Here is a 20779-nt window from a genome sequence, read left to right as displayed (position 1 = left end):
ATACTCTCCTAGGATGACATGAAAACAGACTTTAAAATCCTGTTTAAGCGTTCAGATCATCCTATCTATTCTCGAAACAACCACTTACAGACTGCACCCTTTATCCTGACACACGCATCATCCAAGCCTTATTTCAGTGACAATTGACACGTTAACACCAATGTATATTTTACTATTGAGCGGTTATTAGATTGGATCTGTATGTTTAACTCAACTGTCAGTCAAGAGGATCACATACGAAGGATGTAGGTAAGCTATTAAGGCAGCAGGCTGAAACCGTGACAGTTCATATTTATGTGATAAACAAGCACACACAGTAGAGCAGTTCTTAAAAACATGTAAATGTCCTCCGAGAAATTCGTGCAGTCAGTTCTTTTCTTTAGAAAGACTCGCTCGTGCTTTATGTTAAGACTGGGTTCTCTGGGGATCTTATTACATGCGATGATCGCATGCGCCTCACGGGGGAAGAACAGAAGCTAGCGTTTGGCAGAAATTGCTTATGGCAAGGTTCTGTCAAAAACAGCCGTGAGTGGGTTATAATTATATAAAAGCTTCAAAGCCAACTAATAAAAGAAGAAGAGAATAAAAATGTTTCTCAGTAACAAAACTGAAAATAAGGAAGGCCTAATCTAAAGGGAACCCAACAACATGCAGGTTGTATGCATCCCCAATTAAGTGATTTTTGAATTTGCAATTTCAGCTGGCTCCTTTTGCCATGACTGTGGTCCGCAGTCACAGACAGATGGCTTTTGCATGTCCACTGTTTACATAAAGGTAGGGATGGAATAGCCAGTAAAAATACATTTTTCGTACTTGCACACCAAAATAAGGCATCGAATAAAAAATATAAAGGCAAATGCATGTTAGTTTCAGTCCAGCATAAATTCCACGTTTTACAAGTGCCCTGTCGCCTCTGCTTCCGAAATCCTGTTGTAAAGTTGCCTACGGTGCTACTGCGCAGAGTGGCTCTAAACGTTTCACGGTTCTGGGGGTGAACGGCATGGCTGCAAAACGACACAGCTCTGCCAATGGCATAACATAAAATGAGGCTCCCTCCGGCCCCCAAGCGGACCACGGGGAGGGGCCCCTAAGACTCGCACGCGTCACAGAAATACAATGGCCTTAAACAAAAAGGGACCCTTTGGAAGGTGGGGGCCACGTGCACCACACGGGTTTCAGTAGTATACGTCACACCCCTGAAGCCTGGTAGGCGTCTAAGGGCTCCCTCCTCCCTCAATGATTTGGGCACCACTGCGTTTTAGAGCGAAAGGTGCAAAGGTGCTCTGTCGTATACATCACGTTTTGAAATAAAAGTCAGGCTTGTATGAAGAGCAGTCTCTACCTTCTACATTTAAATAACGCAGTTTGCCAAATTCAAGTATTCCCAGCTGCATGCCCAGGATGGAGACGGTTCTGTGGTAACAGCCATGTGTGATTTTAGAGTGCTCCCCTGTGCACCCTGAATGCACTGGCGTGTTCTCTGCACTCCACTCGTATTATTTCTGTCTGGCCAACCTTGCACAGTGCAGTGGGTAGAAGACGTCGGACAGTAAATGCAAGACCTACTTCTCACCTAACGAGCAGCCAAGTGGACTTTTGTGTAGATCAAACCTGAGGCTTTAAGTTTTGATTCTGGATTGAAAGCCCCAGCTACCGGACTTAAGTGTGAGAATAATCGCACAGCCTTTATTTCTAATGAAAACAGAACAGCAGACGGTCCTCGCAAGTCAAATAATCATGTATTTTGTGGCATTACATTCTTTTCCGCAATAGGAATTTTTTTGGGGTAAATCTTTTTACTGTTTTACCAATAACAACTGAACAGGTAGTGTATACAATCTTCTCTATTCAGATTGCTATATAGATTCAATACATGCAATTCAATGGTATGTCTGTCTATGAACTGAACCAACCCTTCACCCATTATCCTGTATTTTCGCCCATGAATTAATCTAGCTAGCGACCATAAATCGTCCGATATTTCTGTTGGCATTTTCTACTCTTATAAATAACCGCCCTTATATGAGAGCAGTCATCCATAGCTTGGGGACACTCCGCTATTGAGCGTGAGGTGTCCAATCTCCAGTAACGGGCAGGGTCACGCTTGGCCACAATGAGGCCCATCCCAGCCAATGACCTTGTACTCCCGGTGCCTGCCCACTCATGCACCAGTTCAGAGACTGACATTTTCAGGTTCATGTCCAATGGCCACATTGACACCTTGCCAAGGATATCGTGGACTTGCATCTAATACTGCTTTATAATCGGACACTCCTGTATACCATGTGTAACCATGTACCTGCTGAACTCTCGCACTTCTATTAAAGGTTGAACTCCTGCCTACCCTCATCCTCTCCAACCTCTCTGGAGTATAGTATTCCCTATGGAAAAGTTTAAATGTCAACAGACCAGGGTGGAAAGAGAATGCTAGGGGCCGGGCCACCATCATACCCTCTGTCCACTCAGCATCTTCTCCTATTTTTACCTTAAGGCCTGAAGAAGGAATGTAGTATTTGCTACATATGACGTTTATATTCTTTTCTACCAGTAGGCGCCAAGGTCAGCTTCGTTTCAAGCACGCTAAGTTCTGGTAATGCTCTGAATCCGTCTTTGTAGACGTCTAGCACATGTTGCACAAGGAAATACACATGACTAGGATTTTTTGAAAATTAACTATGGTAAGATAAAGTACCCAAAGTACCCAAAAGCAAGCACTGCAAATAGGTACTACTTGTGTGTGACTGTAGGAGATCTCAAGATGTGAAAAGGCCTCATATCATGCAGCCTGGGGTTAGCAGAACTATTCTCGGCCAAGTCTGTAGCCTGAAGAAGGGAATAAGCGATATATATGCCTGTGCGGTTGAAACAGGAATATTGTTTTGAAAAATAATTACCCAGCTAACGCCTGGTAAATTATACATTTGTTTCCTAACAATATAAATGTGTGTGCATTCTGTTACTATTTCTTTCTTGTGTACACCTTTTCTTCACCATTTTCCACTTATATTCACAAAAATCAGCCTGTAAAGAATGCTGCCTGCCAAAGTACTTTGGAAGAACAGTTAGGCAGAATGCAAGTGTGGATGCAGTTCTACTTCGCTAACCTCTCAATATATAAATATGTTATGTTATGTTAGCAGAGGTTATACCGCGCACAGCTACTCAAAAGAGTGTCCCGGCGCAAGCCCATGTAAAACAGAGATAAAGACAAAACAAACGATGGACAATTCAGTTGAAAAGTAAAGTTTTTAGTTTCTTTCTAAATTGAATGGGATCCTGCAGGCTGCGTAGGTCATGGGGGAGAGAATTCAGAAAAGCCAGGGAGCTGCCGCCTTTCCTTTTCAGGCGGATTCTGGGCATAAACGTCCCTAGAATGATTGACGAGCGCAGGTGTCTACTGGGGACATAAAACTGAAAACGTTTCCTAAGATAGACAGGCCCATACTCATACAGGGCAGCCTGTGCTGTTACCGGGGACTTGAACTTAACCCTAGCTCTCACAGGGAGCCAATGAAAACTGCGCAGTTGCTGCCTGACACTGGTTCGTTTGGGAAGGCTAAGGAGCATTCTGGCAGCAGCATTCTGGACCATCTGTAATTTGTCCAGCAGGAAGCCAGGAAGACCCACATAGAGTGCATTAGCATAATCAATACGGGAGGTCACAAGCGCAAGAGCAACCGTTCGTTTTGCTGCTAAGGGGAGAAGAGGCAAAAGCTTTTTAAGTAGCTTCAGAATACCGAAACAGGTACCTGTCAATTTACTGATTTGGACATGAAAGGGGGAATCCAGACTCGCTGAGTTCTGCCTTCCATAAAGGATTTGAGCCACTTCCTCGTGGAACTCATGATGCCCAGCTGTTGTAGACAGTCCAGGAGCAGTGAGTGGGGGACCATATCAAAAGCGGCAGACAGGTACAGTAGGACCAGTGTTGCCCTGCCCCCCATATCCAAGGTTTTGCGAATGGCTTCAGCAATTTCCACCAATGCGGACTCCAGACTATATGAGGCTCTAAAGCCCGATTGGCCGGGTAGAGAAGGGTGTGCTGTTCAACAAAAGTGGTCAATTGCTTGTAAACCCTCTTCTCATAGACTTTAGCAATGGCTGGGAGAAGCGAGATCGGGCGGTCGCTGGCCGGGAGGTTAGGGTCAAGCGACACCTTTTTAACAAGAGGAATAATCAATGCCTGCTTCCAGGTGGGAAGGACAATGGGCGATGCCAGGGAGATGATAACGAACTGATTCAGGAGATGGCTGATTACAGTAGCAACACTTGCCAAGAGTGTGGCAGGGCAAGGATCACTAGGGGAACCTAATTAAAGAGCGGACAGAGCGGCCATGGAATCTGCTAAAGAGATTACGTCAAACATGGAGAAGATAGCCTCGGAGGGAGACGGAAGTTGTAGGAATAGGGGTGCTGTAATGGCCTGGGTGTGTGGCTTGCAGAAGTGAGATAGAAGTGCTCTAAACGTATTGAAAAAAAAATTAGATAGTTCTTCACACCATTAAAGTGAAGGAGCATGGGCATTGGCCATAGCTTTAGGTGTCACATAGCTTTGTACAATATTAAAAAGCTCCTTAGCATTGATGCCGGACAAGGCAGTACGTTCTGCATAGTGCAAGCGTTTGCACAATAGCAGCGTAATAGGATTTGTGGGCCATTTTAAGGGCAGTTTTGGCCTCACTACAATAGTTCAGTCTCCATTTCCTTTCTAACCTTTTGCAATGCTGTTTCTGCACTTTAAGCGTGGGAGAAAGCCATTGTTTCGAGAGAGATAGATTCAGACGCCTAGGTCTTGTTTGCGGAGTGAGGTGCAACACTACCTTCTCGATCCAGTTATTATAATTCTCAACAGCCCGGTGAATCTCCTCCAGGAGCTGAGACTGGCATTCAGTCAGAACTTGGCTGCAAGCTACAGGATCGATTCTATGGGCGCCACCACCAAAGGAAAGCTAGAACAGACGACATCCAAAGTATGACCCCCGCAATGTATGGGTACAGTTACATATTGTTGAAGTTGTGCAGATTGTAGCAAAGATAAGAAATTGCGTTTATCTCCCTCCTCTGTATTGTCAATATGTATATTAAAATCTCCTAGGAGAAAGAAATGCATGTATCGAAGGGCTCTCGGCATAATCCAGTCATTAAGCAAACTGGGAAAAAGGGCGACAAGGCCCGGAGGTCAATAAAGTAAAATCCCTCCCAGGTAGAAGTGGGGTGAGATCTTAACACAAAAAAACTAACACCTCAATATTTGGAGAATCTACCAGCTCGTTACATTGGCACTCCTATTCTTCCCTCACCACCACTGCTACAACACCCACCCCTCGCTCGGATTTACGGTCCGCTCTTAGGATTTTAAACCCCTTCTGGGTGGCCATCTCAATAGCTTGGTTTGAAAAAGGGGTAAGCCACATTTCAGTGAGAAAAAGCAGATCAAGGGACTTATCCATCAGAAGATAAAAAAAAACTGCTAATTTGCTTGTGTTTTGTTCGCTGATAAACCATCACTAGCTTCATTCTGTTGTATTAAGATTAATCTGCAAACCCGCACCTTCATGCCAACAATAACAAATCTGACATGGCTACTGCCTGTGAGGAGACATTGCAGACAATGGTGAGTATTCCATTTGGTGCCTACATTGTGTATGCAGGCAATTATGAAGCTACCTAAAAAGGATACTTAAACAACATCACCGTGATTCCATCGAACTGAGCTCATGGTGAAAATGTACCTGAGATGGTAAAGTATGCTATTTGTCCAGAGTAGTATGGATTTGCAAATTTCCCCTGGGTGGTGGAGGAAGGGTGGGAGAACGCTGATAGAGGCGCAGGGCAGAAAGTATTGAATATATAAAATTTCCTCTATATTAATTATATATAGAGTACCCTGTTTGCATGCTGCTGTGTAAACACCTCCCTTACCTAGGTGGGCATCGTACCCAGTTGTGGAATAAAAAATTATAGAGGACCTCCCAATACACCAACAGATATCCACAGGCTTTAGGCTGAACAGGAGGCCCGAAGTTGGGGCCCCACTCTGCCACAGAGACTGTAAGTTCCTGCATTATGCCTCTAGTCAACACCGCTTCCATCTTTCCAATTATTATGATGGTCCACATTTTACTTTTTTTTTTAATATGTCTTTATTCAAGTTTCATTATGTAGACATTACACAAAAGGATATTTTTCTACTCAACCGTATCACTATACATTGCATCACTGACCTGAATAAGGACACTCGTACTCAGTAAAAGGGCACCCTTAAGCCTCCATATAGAAAAGGCTCTAAGATTCCCATTATTCCTTTCCTCCATAACCTCTGTCCTCTGTGTTTTGTTTTATTTCCCTGGTGCGTTTTGTAATGGTTGCTTTGCTATCGCATCTATCAGACAGGCGTTTCTAGTCTCACCCTCACCATCTTACAGGCTTACATGCATTGAGGCTTCCACGGACGCGGGAACCTAGGATCCAACAGTTCTATCATCAATGTCCGCCAAGCAAGCAGCACCTCTGGCAGCCTGTTGTCTCTTCTTGTCTTTCAGATATGTTCCTCTTCTGCCCCGGACCACTCCTGCAGGTCTTTCTCCCACTTCTCTCTAGTCGGGGGCCTATAGCTCATCCAATGGATCTCTACACAGTGCTTTGCTTCTATGAGACTGAGCACTGCAAAATGTCGGCTTAGTTTGCGCTTTACAGTGTTTGCATCCCACCTTAAAAACATTGTTTCTTTTTTTGTTGTTGCAGGTTATTGACCTGAGAACGTGGTATGTAGTTTTTCACTTACCACGCTGTGTAGATAGCGTTTAACTTGGTCCTGAAGAAGTGCCTAGACCCTCCTGACACACAGGGCACGAAACATGTTGACCGACTGAGAGTAGGGTACATACAGCTAGATACATTGCCTTTAGTACACCGCCACTCTCTATATTTCTAATCAGGCAGTTTACCTTCTTGAATAAATAATTGCTAGGACTAACTGACCTGTTAACTGACCTGTTTTAACCCACTTCCCTCCCACATCTACACCTACTAGGCCCCTCAACCCCACAGCACCCAACGGCAGAAACAAAAGTTCCCCGTCAGAGAGCCCCGTACTGGGTGCCCATCAGGTATTGCAGCGCCGACCTGATGAGAGGCAGGCTCATATGATAAAGCATGACACCTAGCACGCTAGGCGTGCAAGAGCCCTAGTTCCGAAAAGGGAATTTCCCCTTCATCTTCAGTGTGTGGCCACCCCCACCACCAGTATCTCCCTGCTCTTTCACTAAGACTCAGAGGAACTCCATACCCTTCTTGTATATAATGTCATTAACTTCTACCAGTAAAATGCTCCCATAATCCAGGCAACAGGTTATGAGGGTTTGGACAAGGGTTTTTCTGGAGGCATATACGGAAACCAGGGAAAAGCTTTTTTTAGAAGCTTCATTGTGGCAAAGTAGGTGCAGCAAGTGGTAGTGACTTGGTCTTCCATGGAGAGTGACAGATCTATTTTCACTCGGAGGTACTAAATTATAGCCCTTTTGAATACCAACAGCAACTACCCAGTGCCAGTCAGACAAGCAGATACCAAACTGGAAGTGTTTACAATAGATTATGGTCTCGAATCCCCATGTAAAAAAATCAAACCTTGAACTAAAGAATTGAAAGTGCCATAATAGTTAAGTTTAAGTCTATTTCAAGGCTTCCAACTCCAGCATTTGCAACTAGACCTTTTTCATCTTGATTTATTTTAAATGTTTGTTGTTCATCAGAAGGCCAATGATCCTAACCTCTAGATCACATTAGGCATCTCCATTATACATGTTAGCTACATTGACTGTTTTGATTTGGTTAAGTAAGACTGAGCAAATGAACTATTTTTATACTGGCAGTTAACGCACAATAATTATCCAACTAGAGTTGGCATAATTATGTCATGAGTTTACATTATGACCGCCTCCATCATTTGTTAACTAATTAGATGAAAGGGACAGTAACAAAACAGGCACAGGCTGGTAACTGGCAATCCCAAATACGGCATGCATCTGTGGCACTAAATTCATCTCAACATCCTGGGAAACATAAAAGTTTTTATAGCTATGACTAATCGATTCTACACAATAGAGCCAGACAGGCCTTTCATTCAACCAGGCTTTCCCCAGTGGTCTGGAGCCCTTCGAGGAAGGTATTGACAGCCCAGGGCCGCTCCTGGTGCCTCTATCAATTTCCCCAGCTACGAGATATTAATTGCAGCAGGCATGGGAAGGCTTCAAAACAGGGAAATAGAGAAAAGGTAGAAAGAAAGCAATCAAATTGGCAGAAGAAAGCAAGAGAGAGCAGAGAGAGAGAGCAGAAAAAGAGAGCAGAGAGTATGAGAGTATGAGAGTATGAGAGATAGAGAGATAGAGAGAGAGAGGGAGTGTAAAGAGAACTATCGTGAGGAGACGAAGAGAGCGGGACTGGTTCCGGCATTTTGCCAGGGCTGTTTTTGGTTTCCTCGTCATAAATGTAGCAAAATGGATTTCACTCATTTAAAACACCCATATATGGGGGCGTGGCTTGGATGCCGCGCAAGATGGCCGGCTAGTTGCGGAGCTCTGCCGCATCGATACCCACACAACGTCTTTCCCTGATGTAAACGGGACCGCTTTTCAGCCCCGCCGTCGGATTTGGTTGGCGGAACATCACCGGAGTCGGCGGAGCGGCTTTGCGGCTCTTGTGGTGCCGTTTTCGCTCTTCTCCGCGATGTTTTCGCAACCCCTCACGGAGCCGCCATTTTGAGGCTCTCTTCAACCCCGGAGCCCTGGCTGTAACACTCTGCCGCTGCACGACGTGTCACCAGACACCAACGAACCCTTCAGCGCTGATTTCAAGTGGTGAGCACATTTACAATGAGAAAGCCTTTACTACGCTTTTCCTTCTTTATTCTGAACTGAGAGAACAGGCTCACGCGCGCTTTCCACAGCGCCTCACCTCTGAGTCTGACGCTGTCATTCCTCAACGTAATCAAACTTCTTTCTTCTAAATGCTCCTCCTCATGGCGCTCCGCTAACATTTTGGGATTTTCTGGCTATTTTGTTCTTCGCCTCAACCATTCCATGACGCACTTTCAGTTGCTTCCACTTTAGCCACCCTATCTCTTAGCCACCAGTGTTTTTTCGCTCTACTTCCCTGACGCTCTCTCAAGTAAGCTACAAACGTTTCTTTGGGACATAGCTTCATTCTCCTCTGGGCATCTATTTCTTGAAACGTTTTCTATTTTACGGTGCTCCACCTTTTATTCAGAGGTGTTTCTGGAATATTTAATACGCACCCTTCTTTGCCTCTCAGGGAATAGCGTCACAACCAATCATTTCTATGGTCAGGCTGCGTAAACCTCAATTTCTTTTTACGCCCTCGTTGCATACCTCGGTGGCTTCTACATCTGGTACAAATAAATCCAAGGCCTCTACAAAAATGTCTTCTCAAAAAACATCATTGGCTCATACAACTACCGGTAAACCTTCTCCACCGGTTCCAATGAGCAAGCGCCTTAAACAAAACTCTCCCACACCAGAAGATGAACCTCCATCCTCTCCTATTGATCAAATTCTGGAGGAATTACGAGCAATGCGTCCCTTTATTGAAAAAACGAGTACGGATATGCAACTCTTGAAAGACAAATGGGAGAATATGGATGCCCGAATTTCTACTGTGGAACAACACATCCCTGGGCTTCAGTCCAACACTCAACGTATAGTTGCATTAGAAAAGACTGTCCTCTCCTTACAAAAACACACAGAAGATTTGGAAAATCGCAATAGGAGAAACAACCTCCGTCTTTACAACTTACCGGAAAATCTTGAGGGAGACAATCCAGTATCTTTCTTTACCACTTTTCTGCCGAAACTTCTGGACTTACCACCTTCTACCTCCATTAGTATACAAAGAGCTCATAGATTAGGTGCAAGAACGGACTCCTCTTCGAAACCTCGTGGAGTCATCATCTTATTTTTGAAATACACAGATCTCCTTTTGATTCTTTCAGCAGCCAGGAATAAAAAGCAAGTGACTTGGCAAGGTCAACGAGTGTACTTATCTCAGGATGTCTCTAATGTCACTGCTTCCAGACGTAAAGAATTTCTGGCTATGCGCCCTTCTCTACGCTCCATGGGAGCACGATATGGCCTGTTTCACCCTTGTACTCTCAGAGTAACTCATCGAAATAAGACTTGGTCATTTCAGGAACCTGGAGAACTAAGGAACTTTCTTCTTCTGCACAGTGAAGACGAGATGGACGCTTCCTCCTCTCCTTCGACAAGTGGCTGAATTTTGATTTTGTTGTCTGCATGTCTTGCCCTTCTAGTAATATGTCTCTAAATTCATGTACCTCTCCATACTCCTTCTTATAGTTTGTAACTTTCTCATCTTGTTTCTCCTCTCTCTGAATATCTTCCTTTTGTATACCCTCTATATATCTCCTTAATCTTTCTAAACTCTAGATTTATACTTTGCGTCACATGTTCTATATCTTAACAATTTTTCCTTCTTCCCCAGACGGATATGTATCGGATGTTCCTTTGACCATTTTGTCCCGCCCTATGTTCCTTTTTGTGCGGTCTCGGTGTGGTCCTGCTCCTGATCCTGGTCCGTCCGTCTTGTAACGCATCACCACTTCCCCACCTTCCCTTTGTGTACATTTCCCCTTCCAGGTATGTTCAATACAGTCATCCCTTTGGATTTGTACTGTCTCCTATGCTTTCTCTCTTTTCTTCCATCTTCCTTCCCTACTGATCATCTTTCCCTGTTCCTTCCCCTCTCCCTCTCCCTTTTTTCTTTTTTCCTTCATTCTCTGCCTGCCCTTCCTTCTACCTTTTTGATGAACTTTATGGTTATTATCTCTTTACAGTTTGCATTACTGTATATACAGTATGTTTTTGCATATTTCGCTTTTGATCAGTTTACTAAGTTTTCACTTTCAAAGTTGTTTCATGGAATGTGAAAGGATTTAATCACCCTATCAAAAGGCAAAGAGTACTCTCCCACCTCTCCTCATACAACCCTGATATTGTTCTTATTCAAGAAACTCATCTCTCAGATATTGAATCCTTGAAACTGAAGCGATTGTGGGTTGGAACTGTTTTATTTTCCCCCGCTTCTCAAAAAAAGAATGGGGTAGCCATTTTGATTCATAAACGCCTTCAATGTAAAGTAATTCTAGAAGAAAAGGATGATGAGGGGCGATGGGTTTTAGCTAAACTACGAATTAACAACATCCCAATTACCGTATTCAATGTTTATGGCCCTACATGTTTTGACTCCTCTTTTTGGCCCTCCATTACAGCAAAATGTATCCAATATAAACATGACTCTTTCCTATTAGGTGGAGACTGTAATCAGATCGTTGACCCATTTTTAGACCGTAGATCCTCAGTTCGTTTTTCCCCTCACAAACCACATAAACAATTCCTTGACACTATCACTCAAACTCATCTTGTGGACTCATGGAGACTCACACACCCAGATGTTATGGATTTCTCCTTTTTCTCTCCTCCTCATGCCTCTTTTTATCGTTTGGACTACATTTTTCTCTCTTCATCTCTCTCTCAACACCTTATTTCCTCCTCAATTGAACCTATAGTTATTTCTGATCATGCCCCTATTGTTACTGTTTTTGACCTCCTTCCTCCTACTCCTAAATCTTCTCGCTGGCGTTTTAACCCTTCTCTTCTTACTGATCCTCTTTTTTCCTCCTCTTTTCGCTCTTTTGCCTCTGAATTTTTTCATCTCAACTATACTCCTGATACCCCCCCTCATGTTCTTTGGGACTCTTTCAAGGCCACGGCCCGAGGTTTCATTATTGATTTTGTCTCTAGGAAAAAGAAAAAATTCCTTCAAAAACGTAAAATTACCCTTCCTGAATTACTTAAAGCTAAGATTGCTTTTAATAAGCTCACTACGGATTCTGCTTCCTCTTTTCTCCTTCGGAGCAGTGCTCGTTACTACGGAGGTCGCAATAAATCAGGCAAATTATTAGCTAACTATTTAAAGTCCCGTAAAGAACGAACTAACATTGACTCAATTTATTCTCCCTCTAATACTCTTCTTCATACCGACGCGGAAATTTTAGACCAATTTCATTCCTTTTATAAAACTTTATACACCCCGGAAAATCCTCCCACTCCAGAACTAATTCAATCTTATTTTGACAATTTGCCTCAACCAGATACCTCTCACCTTAATTTTTCAAAGGTCGATTCTGACCTCACTCTTTCGGAGCTTTCTTCTGCCCTATCCTCCCTTACTAAAAGCAAGACTCCAGGACCCGACGGCTTTCCGGTTGAATTTTATTTACACTTTTCAGACCTCCTCTTACCTAAACTTCTATCTCTCTTTCAATCTTTTTGTTCTACTGGATCAGCCCAAGGTTCATTCCAGGACGCTACCATATGCCTTATCCCTAAAGATGGTAGAGACCCTAAGTTCTGTAAAAATTATCGACCTATATCCCTAGTCAATGTGGACTATAAAATCTTTGCAAAATTACTAGCGCTTCGCCTTGACCCACTCCTCCCACATCTCATAGGGAAAGAACAATGTGGCTTCGTTAAGGGCCGCTTAACATCGGATAACTCTAGGCTCTTCCTTAATGTCTTAAGTAAAGCCCCTTCCCTATCAATCCCCCTTGCGGCCATTTCAGTAGACGCTGAGAAAGCCTTTGATCGGGTTGACTGGTCCTTTCTCATGGCTTCCCTAAAATGGCATGGCTTTAACCCTAAATTTATATCTTTTATTTCCTTGATTTATTCTATGCCCAAGGCCTCTGTTCTTGTTAATGGTCAACTCACTTCCCCATTCATACTCCAACGTGGAGTCCGTCAGGGCTGTCCTTTATCACCTCTTTTATTTATTTTGGCACTTGAACCCTTCCTTACTTCCATACGTAATAATCCATCCATCTCGGGTTTCCCATATGGTACACAACATCTTAAATTATCTGCATATGCAGATGATATTCTTTTATTTATTTCAAATCCGACCACCTCTGTCCCTTCTTTATTAAATGAATTCGAGAACTTTTCTTTGGTTTCGGGTTACAAAATAAATTCTGACAAAACAGAGATCCTTCCCTTAACTAAATTTTGCCTTCCCCACTTCTTCACAGCCACTGGCTTTGCTTGGAACTCTACAAAAATTAAATATCTGGGTGTTCTTTTCTCTACCTCTATTTCTTCCTCTGTTCAACTCAATATGAATGCAGTTATATCCAGAATTGACTCCTTACTTACTTCATGGAACCCACTATTTCTCTCCTGGTGGGGCCGTCTTGACTCCATCAGGATGATGATTGCCCCCATTTTAATCTACTTATTATCCATGCTTCCCATTCGCATCCCATTCTCCTATTTCCGTCGCATTGACTCTGTGTTGTCCAAATTCCTTTGGAAACAGAAAAAAGCCCGCATATCTCTTTTACATCTACGTAAATCTAAACTTAATGGTGGAACCAACTTTCCAGACTTTCGCCTTTACCATAAATCCTTCTCACTTCGACAGGCCTCCCGCTGGTTATCTCAGGAACCCTCCCCCTTTTCTCCCCTCTGGCTTTCTGTGGAACAGGAGTTATTGCTTCCCTATTCTTTACAAGAGGTAATTCACTTTACTTCCAAAGCCCCGTGCCTTAACCCTCTTCTATTCAAACATACTTCCTCTCTTCTCCGACCTTTAGTCTCCCCTGCCTCGATGACACAGGAATCCTTCCTTCTATCGCCTATATGGTACAACTCACTTATATTAATAAATAACAGACCTATTGCTTGGCCCTCATGGAGAGCAAAAGGTATCATTTGGGTATATCATCTTTTTGATGGTTCATCCCCTTGCTCCTTTCCTAAACTTCGCTCTCAATTCCACTGCCCTCCTTCTTTTGCAAAGAAATTCCTTATCCTCATGGAAGCTATTCTGGATCGATATTATTCTCTTCCTTCTGACGGACTCGCAGCTTCGTCTTCATCTTTACTCGCCGTCCTTTCTACTATTCCTAAAGCTTCCCTCATTTACCGGTACTTCTCAGCCCCCAATCCAGCTCGTCCCAAATCGAAATTGGAATTGTCCTGGGAAACAGACTTACACTCTTCATGGTCGACTTCTCTCTGGGACAAAGTCTGGGCCAGATCCTTGAAGATTTCCCGTACTGCCTCTCTTACTCAATCCCTATTTTTCTTTTACCACAGACTATACCTTTCTCCTCTTTCTATTTCTCGCTTTCAATCTACTGCTGTATCTAATTGTTGGACCTGTAATGCCCCTTCTGCAGATCTTTTACACCTCTTCTTTTTCTGTCCTTCAACTCGTATTTTTTGGTCTCAGATATTCTCCCGCCTTTCTCGCATTTTCAACATTTCTATTCACTTTTCTGCCTCCTTTGTATTTCTTGGTAGCCTTTCAGAAGATTTAGATCTCCCAACACACTCCCACGGTCTTTTTGATCTTATGCTAGCTCTTGCATTACAACATATTGTCTCTAATTGGAAATCCTTGAACAAATTATCCCTAAATTGCTGGTGGAATTTTGTATGTCAATCACACAGACTTGATGTTGCCTTTGCTTCCTCCTGCAAACCCTCCCGAAATGTTGAACTTTACTGGCTACCTCTTACTCTATATTTAGATCAGTCTGCCAAAAAGACTTACTCTCCGCTTTCATCGGATAATTTCAAACCCCCCTGAACGCATATACTCTTGCCTGTTGTTTTTATGATGTTTTTTATGATATTTTCACTTTTACTATTGTGATTTACCTTTATATTGGTCTCCAATATTACTTGTTCTTCATTCCAGTATTTGCTAAATAAGATGTTTTCTACTGTACTTTTTTATTGATATCCATTGTATTTTTATCGTTTTTTCTTTATCCATCCTCAATGATAATAACATGTTTCCTTTCCCTCCCCCCCTCCCCCCCACATAATTCAAAATGCTTTGTTTTTATTGTGATATTGGCTGCTTCTGTTTAAATTTATCCCATCATATATACTCCTTTTCTCCTATTTTGCTGATGTCACCTTCTTGTAATACTTGTTTTTCTTTAATAAAGCTTTCAAACTCAAAAAAAAAAACACCCATATATATGCTTTTTGACCACCCGTTTTTTTGTACCTGTACTGTGGGCGAGTCACTCTTTGAGTCTTACCAACTGTAATTAGATTGAGTGTGTTTACCTCCAGTGGCCTTCTTTTAAAAACGGGTAGCTGTGATACAGCTACAGTAAGGGGCACTGGCTGATTACACGAACATGCATGCACAAATGTATGCAGGTTTCAGGTGTGCGACTACTGTTGCACGCAGCCGGGTAATTGTGTACAGATAGCCTGGAACAGAAGGGACTTTGCAGGGATAGATTTTGACCTGGGGTAGGCCTCCTAATATTAGTGGGCACTCCTATATCTGCAGTGTCACTGTGTTATACACATAGGGGAAATCTGCCTTAAAATGCAGTTTCCCTTCACTTAGGCCTAAACAGTCCAGAGAGGTCAAGCCCTCTAATGGAGCAAGGACTCTGCAGCAGGCCCCAGAATAGTGGGTCACTCCACGGCGAGTAAGGCTGGCCCCTTATACCTCCCCTTACACCTCCTGAGGACCAGTTGGTGGAAGACTTGGACATCTGTGCCCCAGCAAGAGGTGAGGGACACCAGAAGCCAGGCAAAAGGAGAAAAGCTTGTGCAGGGATCCAGTGAAACCGGCTTTCTGCCAAGTGCGCCTTTTTGAAGCTAGGAGGCCACTGAAACTGCTCCAGCTGGCTAGGGCACGCAGCAGGGAACAAAATGGGCCAGAGATATCCTAGAAGAAATAATTTGACCTTTGACCGACAAAGTCCCGCCCCAACTCGAGAGACAGAGTGCATGGTGCTCTGCCACAGGTTCCAAAGAAATCCCCAGGGTGGGCCAGTGCCCAGGGGTCGGCGCAAACTTGATAAATGACTAATGTTCAGGGAAGGGGCATGCGTGGGGCCTCCGCCCCAGTGTTCTACTAGGCTTAGGGACCCCATCCCTAGGCAGACATATGCATGAATGGGGCTCAGAACCCCATTCCTGGGCCATAAAGAGAATAAAGAGACAGCAACACATACATAAATATTTCCGAGGATCAAATCTACGGGGCCTGAATACAACAAAGACTTCTGGTGTATTTAATTATGGGGTCCAGGGTGCCACAGCCCTATCCCCAATGTGGCAGTGTGCTTGCCCCCACTCTCTATGCCCATGTCTGGGGAGAGTGGGGCGGCCACTGCAGTTCACACAACCTGCTTGCACTGAGCAGTTGGGGAGAACAAGGATGCTGGCTCCTGTGTGGGTAACCAACAGTGCCAGCCGGAAAGTGTGGGAGTGGGCACTGCCCCAACAGAGAATACATTGGGTGTATGGAGTAGAACCATGCACCCCCAGGAAAATAAGAAAATCTAACTAAAAACAAGGATTGCAGCATTGTGGCTGAATCAGAAAAGGAAGCAGCAGAAGTTGCTACTTTGATACCCACCAATCCATGAAAGGATCGCCCATAATGCCCTGAGGGCATGTGCCCATGATGGCCCAGCCATTCTTGGATGCCCCAAAAAAATGGCATGACAGGGAACAATAAAGTGTTTAGGAGCTGCAAGAGAGCAGTAGAACCTCTTGGTTGCCTTCCCCCAAATGTACCCTATGTCTCCCAGAACTGAGGAAACAGGACCTGGGGAGACTTTCCAATGTTTTTCAAGCACTCTTGGCTGGTGGTTTTACTCTACAGTTTGGGGGTGCAGGGACCTCTAGTGGTTGCATTCCATGTGGCCTAAAGTAATACAGATTCACATTATGTTGATTTTAAAGGCTTTATGATCGGTTGTGACAGTTATTCTTAATAAAAATTTTAATGCTTGAACTGATGACAATGATGGCATTTAAACGTGAGACTGATTTCAGTGACAAGATGGTTAATTATAACATGTGGTTATTAGTCTTTTAAAATGGTGACCCTGACAAAGCGGGTAGGTGTGCCACATATACTGTTGTGGTGACCTGCTGACAAACCCAATAGGGCTGCCTAATCTATCGGGTGAACTATATATAAAGCACCTATTGTGGATTTATTATTATGCATAAGTCCCTATTATGCAAGGTAGTCTGTAATTCCTTCCATGGTCTTATCCGTTGATAAATAGCATCACAAACCAATTCCTTACTGACCTAAGAGAGATTCCAATCATGAGTACCAGAACCCATTGCAACACGTTGTACCAGTGCTACTATGGTTGGCTAAGAAAAATCAAGACTGTGGGGCAGCCACTGGCCCTAGCTAATAGTAACCACAGGGTAGACCCCGGAGGGAAATTTACCCTCCAGTCTTGAGGATATTTTAAGTTAAATGTAGGCTATAAAGTTTTGCAATGAAACATTGTACGTTATACTTATGTGAAGTCAATTAACAATTTGTTGTAACAGTTTGTTTTTGACTGCATAGAATCAACCCAAATACTATCATCATCTTTGATGATAACAGTTTGTAATTCATTGTGATTCATGTGACCATTCTGATAATTTTGTATATTGTTTAACTAGGTTGTTGTGAGGCGCAAAAGGGCCCACTCCGTAGTCTCCATTTTAGCTTGACATCTCTTTCCTAATGGTCATTTTTTTTAAACATATTTTACAGTTACACTATAATGTACTTAGAAGCTATTCTGTACATAGTTTATTTTTTAGCAAGCATGGTCACGTTTCTTTTATACTCTGTCCAAGGCTAGGTGCATGGGAAAGGATGCCCTTGTATGTGGTTATCTAGTTGGCAACAGTTCTTTGGCTTTAGACACACAATTGCATCTGCTCTGCACCTTTGACATAGTACGATTGGAACAGTGCTTTTATTAAATAGGAAGCCTCTGCATTACATTGGACAGAGGAGCACTTCTTCTGGGATTGACCTGGAACACAACGCTCTGTGGCTGAGATACAGTCCTGCTGACTCGGACCTCTATCCTGTGAAGGATGATAGATTGTTCTACACAGGCCGGCTTCCTGATATATCAGACTTAGTAATGGGGGGGTTAGGCTATACCAAGTGATCTGTCAGAGGGTACTCCCACTATGTTCTCGATAGCCTGGCGGGTGTGACTGTTAGCTGCTTGTGCCTGCAGAACGGTTCAAGCTGCCGGCGGCTTGCTTCTTGACACGACTTTCTTTTGGATTGCCGGTAGAGTGTGGAGGAGCACAGGAGAAGTGGGAGAAAGCGGGAACGGCTTGATGGATTACGGAGTACGCTGACCGTTGACCGCTGGAAACGCCGAACTGGGAGCCGCGAGCCTAACGCGGGGAGTGCCGCTTGGTGTATGAATCTATGCCGGCTGTGCTAACACACCTTAGGCTGCTACCGCGGAGAGAAATCTGAGTGGAATTTTGATGCTGGGACCAACGGGTGAATGGATGACCATTTTTGCTGTAAGACTTTGTAAAAGTTATTTATCGGATGTTTTTTTGAAGACGACATTCGTTTAATTGGGTCTACCTGCACCTGGCTATAATAATTGATGGAGATGCACGACGACGTTGCTGCTTACTATCGCTGTGGGGTTGGGGGACCGGAGTGGTGTGTAACTACCTGTAAGTGTTTGATACGCTGAAGGCTATCAGTGGGGAACCTCACTTGGTAAAGTGCTAGAAGCTTCTTTAACCCTGGCAGCACCGCACTGTTAAGGATAAATCTGCAGCGATTCTCAGGTACTGTTATTGGGGCTGGAGAGTGTCGTGCGCTGCTGGCGGTGTAGCGGCTTTGCTTAACCTTAGGGCTTTTGTATTGACTGCACATTGACCTGTTTGCAATTCATATCGGGCTGAGGAGGGGAGCAGGCGGACACACTTTCCCTCACCTGCTGCTGGGGCTCCGACGCTGCTTGTTCCCCCTGCCGCCGTTGTTTCTAGCTTCCCGGCCGCAGTTGGGGGGGAACTACAGCTCCCAGCAAGCCCTGGGACAACATCCTGCACCGCCCACGCATCCCGTGGAAAAGCGCGCCCGGAGGCGCCTAAATTGAGGAAGCTCCCTCCGCATCGCGGACGCCGGGCAAAGCCCGGGCAAAGGGCGGGCCCCTCTACGGCCCTCAGAGGCCAGAGGAGGACAGGCCGGGCCTCCCCCCTTGACCTTGTCACATCACTGAGGTAATTACTTTTTGATCCCTTCTTACATACTCGTTAAGGGACATCCCCACTGGACACTAGTCGGAAGTCTCCAAATACCACCAGATTGTTTTGTTGTCTTATAAAAATCCTACACCAGCAAACTCCATCATGATTTGCAAGGGGGATACCAAGAACCCTATCAGCCAAAGAGGCTTACGTCCTGGGTCACAAGATCATGGAAGGTTACCTCCGTCAACTGCCAACACGAATGTATCTTGTCAGATCTCAGATAGTACACCCACTAAGCATTCTCCCTAACAAACTATTAGTACAGCGCAAAACCTTTCACTACTGGACGAGCTAAATTCTCTTTGCAATACTAGGTATGCTACTGTAGAAGATAGAAATGATTTTAAAATCCCCCAACCTTGCCCCGCTAAAAGAAATAGCATATCAACTCCAATCGACAGCCCACTGGAACACCCTTCATCACCCAGAAATGCACTTACGCAAAATATAGTACCTCCCCAGCTCTTACCCAGTAAAAGGAAGCGGGATGGGGTTAATCCCATAGGGAACGAACCCAAACTACAAAAACTGTGCTCTAGTCCTCCATCGACCGTAGCTAATCCCGCCCCAAATTCGGAGGAAAAATTAGACCAACCAGTACCTCCTTTCAACCTGATTTTTATGTCTCAGATCGAACAACTGGTTAGATCAATCATTTCTCCGTTGCTCGAAATAATTATCACTCTAGAGGACAGGTTGCTGGGAATAGAGAAAAGTATCAGGGCTAACTTATCTCCCATTGAAAAAACTGTAACACCTAATTGTTCCCACTCACTTGGTACAACCGAAGTCCCAACGCCACTTGTAAAAAACAGTAATGATCAAACTAATCCTCTAGTCACTAACTCATTACCCCCAATTGCCCCTAAAGTTTACTCCAAACCTGGATTACCACAAAATACTGCCACTAGAGTAAAGCCTCATAAAACAACTCACATACAGTTACCTCCGGAGGCTGCTCCTTTCGTGTGTGTCCTTACAGGAGTTCCCCCAATCAAACATGGAAAAACCGAATGGGAACAAGACCTACTAAATAAAGTCACGTATTGGCTAACTAAAAACAGGCCCTTGCCTCTAGACCTTGATGGTACAATCACGGCTGTTAGAAGGGTGGGCTGGTTAGGTCCCCTACAAAAAGATATTGCCGGCGACCTGGTTCTAATGAGATTTAGAAGTAGACTAATCGTACCCTACCTCCAAACTTTGCATCCCCAAGAAGGTGATGGCCCTATATCCATCTGGGACCTACACGATTTTTATCCAAGCATGGCAGTCACCCCTCGACTAAGACTAAAGGCAGAGACAATTTACACAAGGGGTAGAAGCATTGGCGCATTGAGTGGCAGTGGCCTCTCCGTTTTTAATCATCCCGTAACAATGGACATTGCCCACAAACATGGAAAATTATGAATTCTCATTTGGATCTATCTAGGGAACTTACTCCCACAGTTTGGAAAAACGTTTTTAATGTACATAAGTTTTTTATTATTGTTCTTTAACTGTACGCTTTTATGATTTTTAAACCAAAATCGAATAAAGCTAAGAATTGATTGATTGACTGCATAGAATCAACCCAAATACTATAATCATCTTTGATGATAACAGTT

The 20779-nt window shown here is 43.9% G+C and overlaps 1 protein-coding gene across 2 annotated transcripts in view; it reads right to left on the bottom strand.

Annotated features, from left to right (window-relative positions):
- SMAP1 (small ArfGAP 1) overlaps window positions 1-20779 on the bottom strand; it is a 1000428-nt gene that overhangs the window by 560346 nt on the left and 419303 nt on the right. The window lies entirely within an intron of this gene.

This window comes from Lissotriton vulgaris, chromosome 6 (assembly GCF_964263255.1).
Source record: "Lissotriton vulgaris chromosome 6, aLisVul1.2, whole genome shotgun sequence".
NCBI classification, from domain to species: Eukaryota; Metazoa; Chordata; class Amphibia; order Caudata; family Salamandridae; genus Lissotriton; species Lissotriton vulgaris.
Note: the sequence above shows the minus strand (reverse complement) of the source record. Positions and strands in the feature narration are given on the sequence as shown.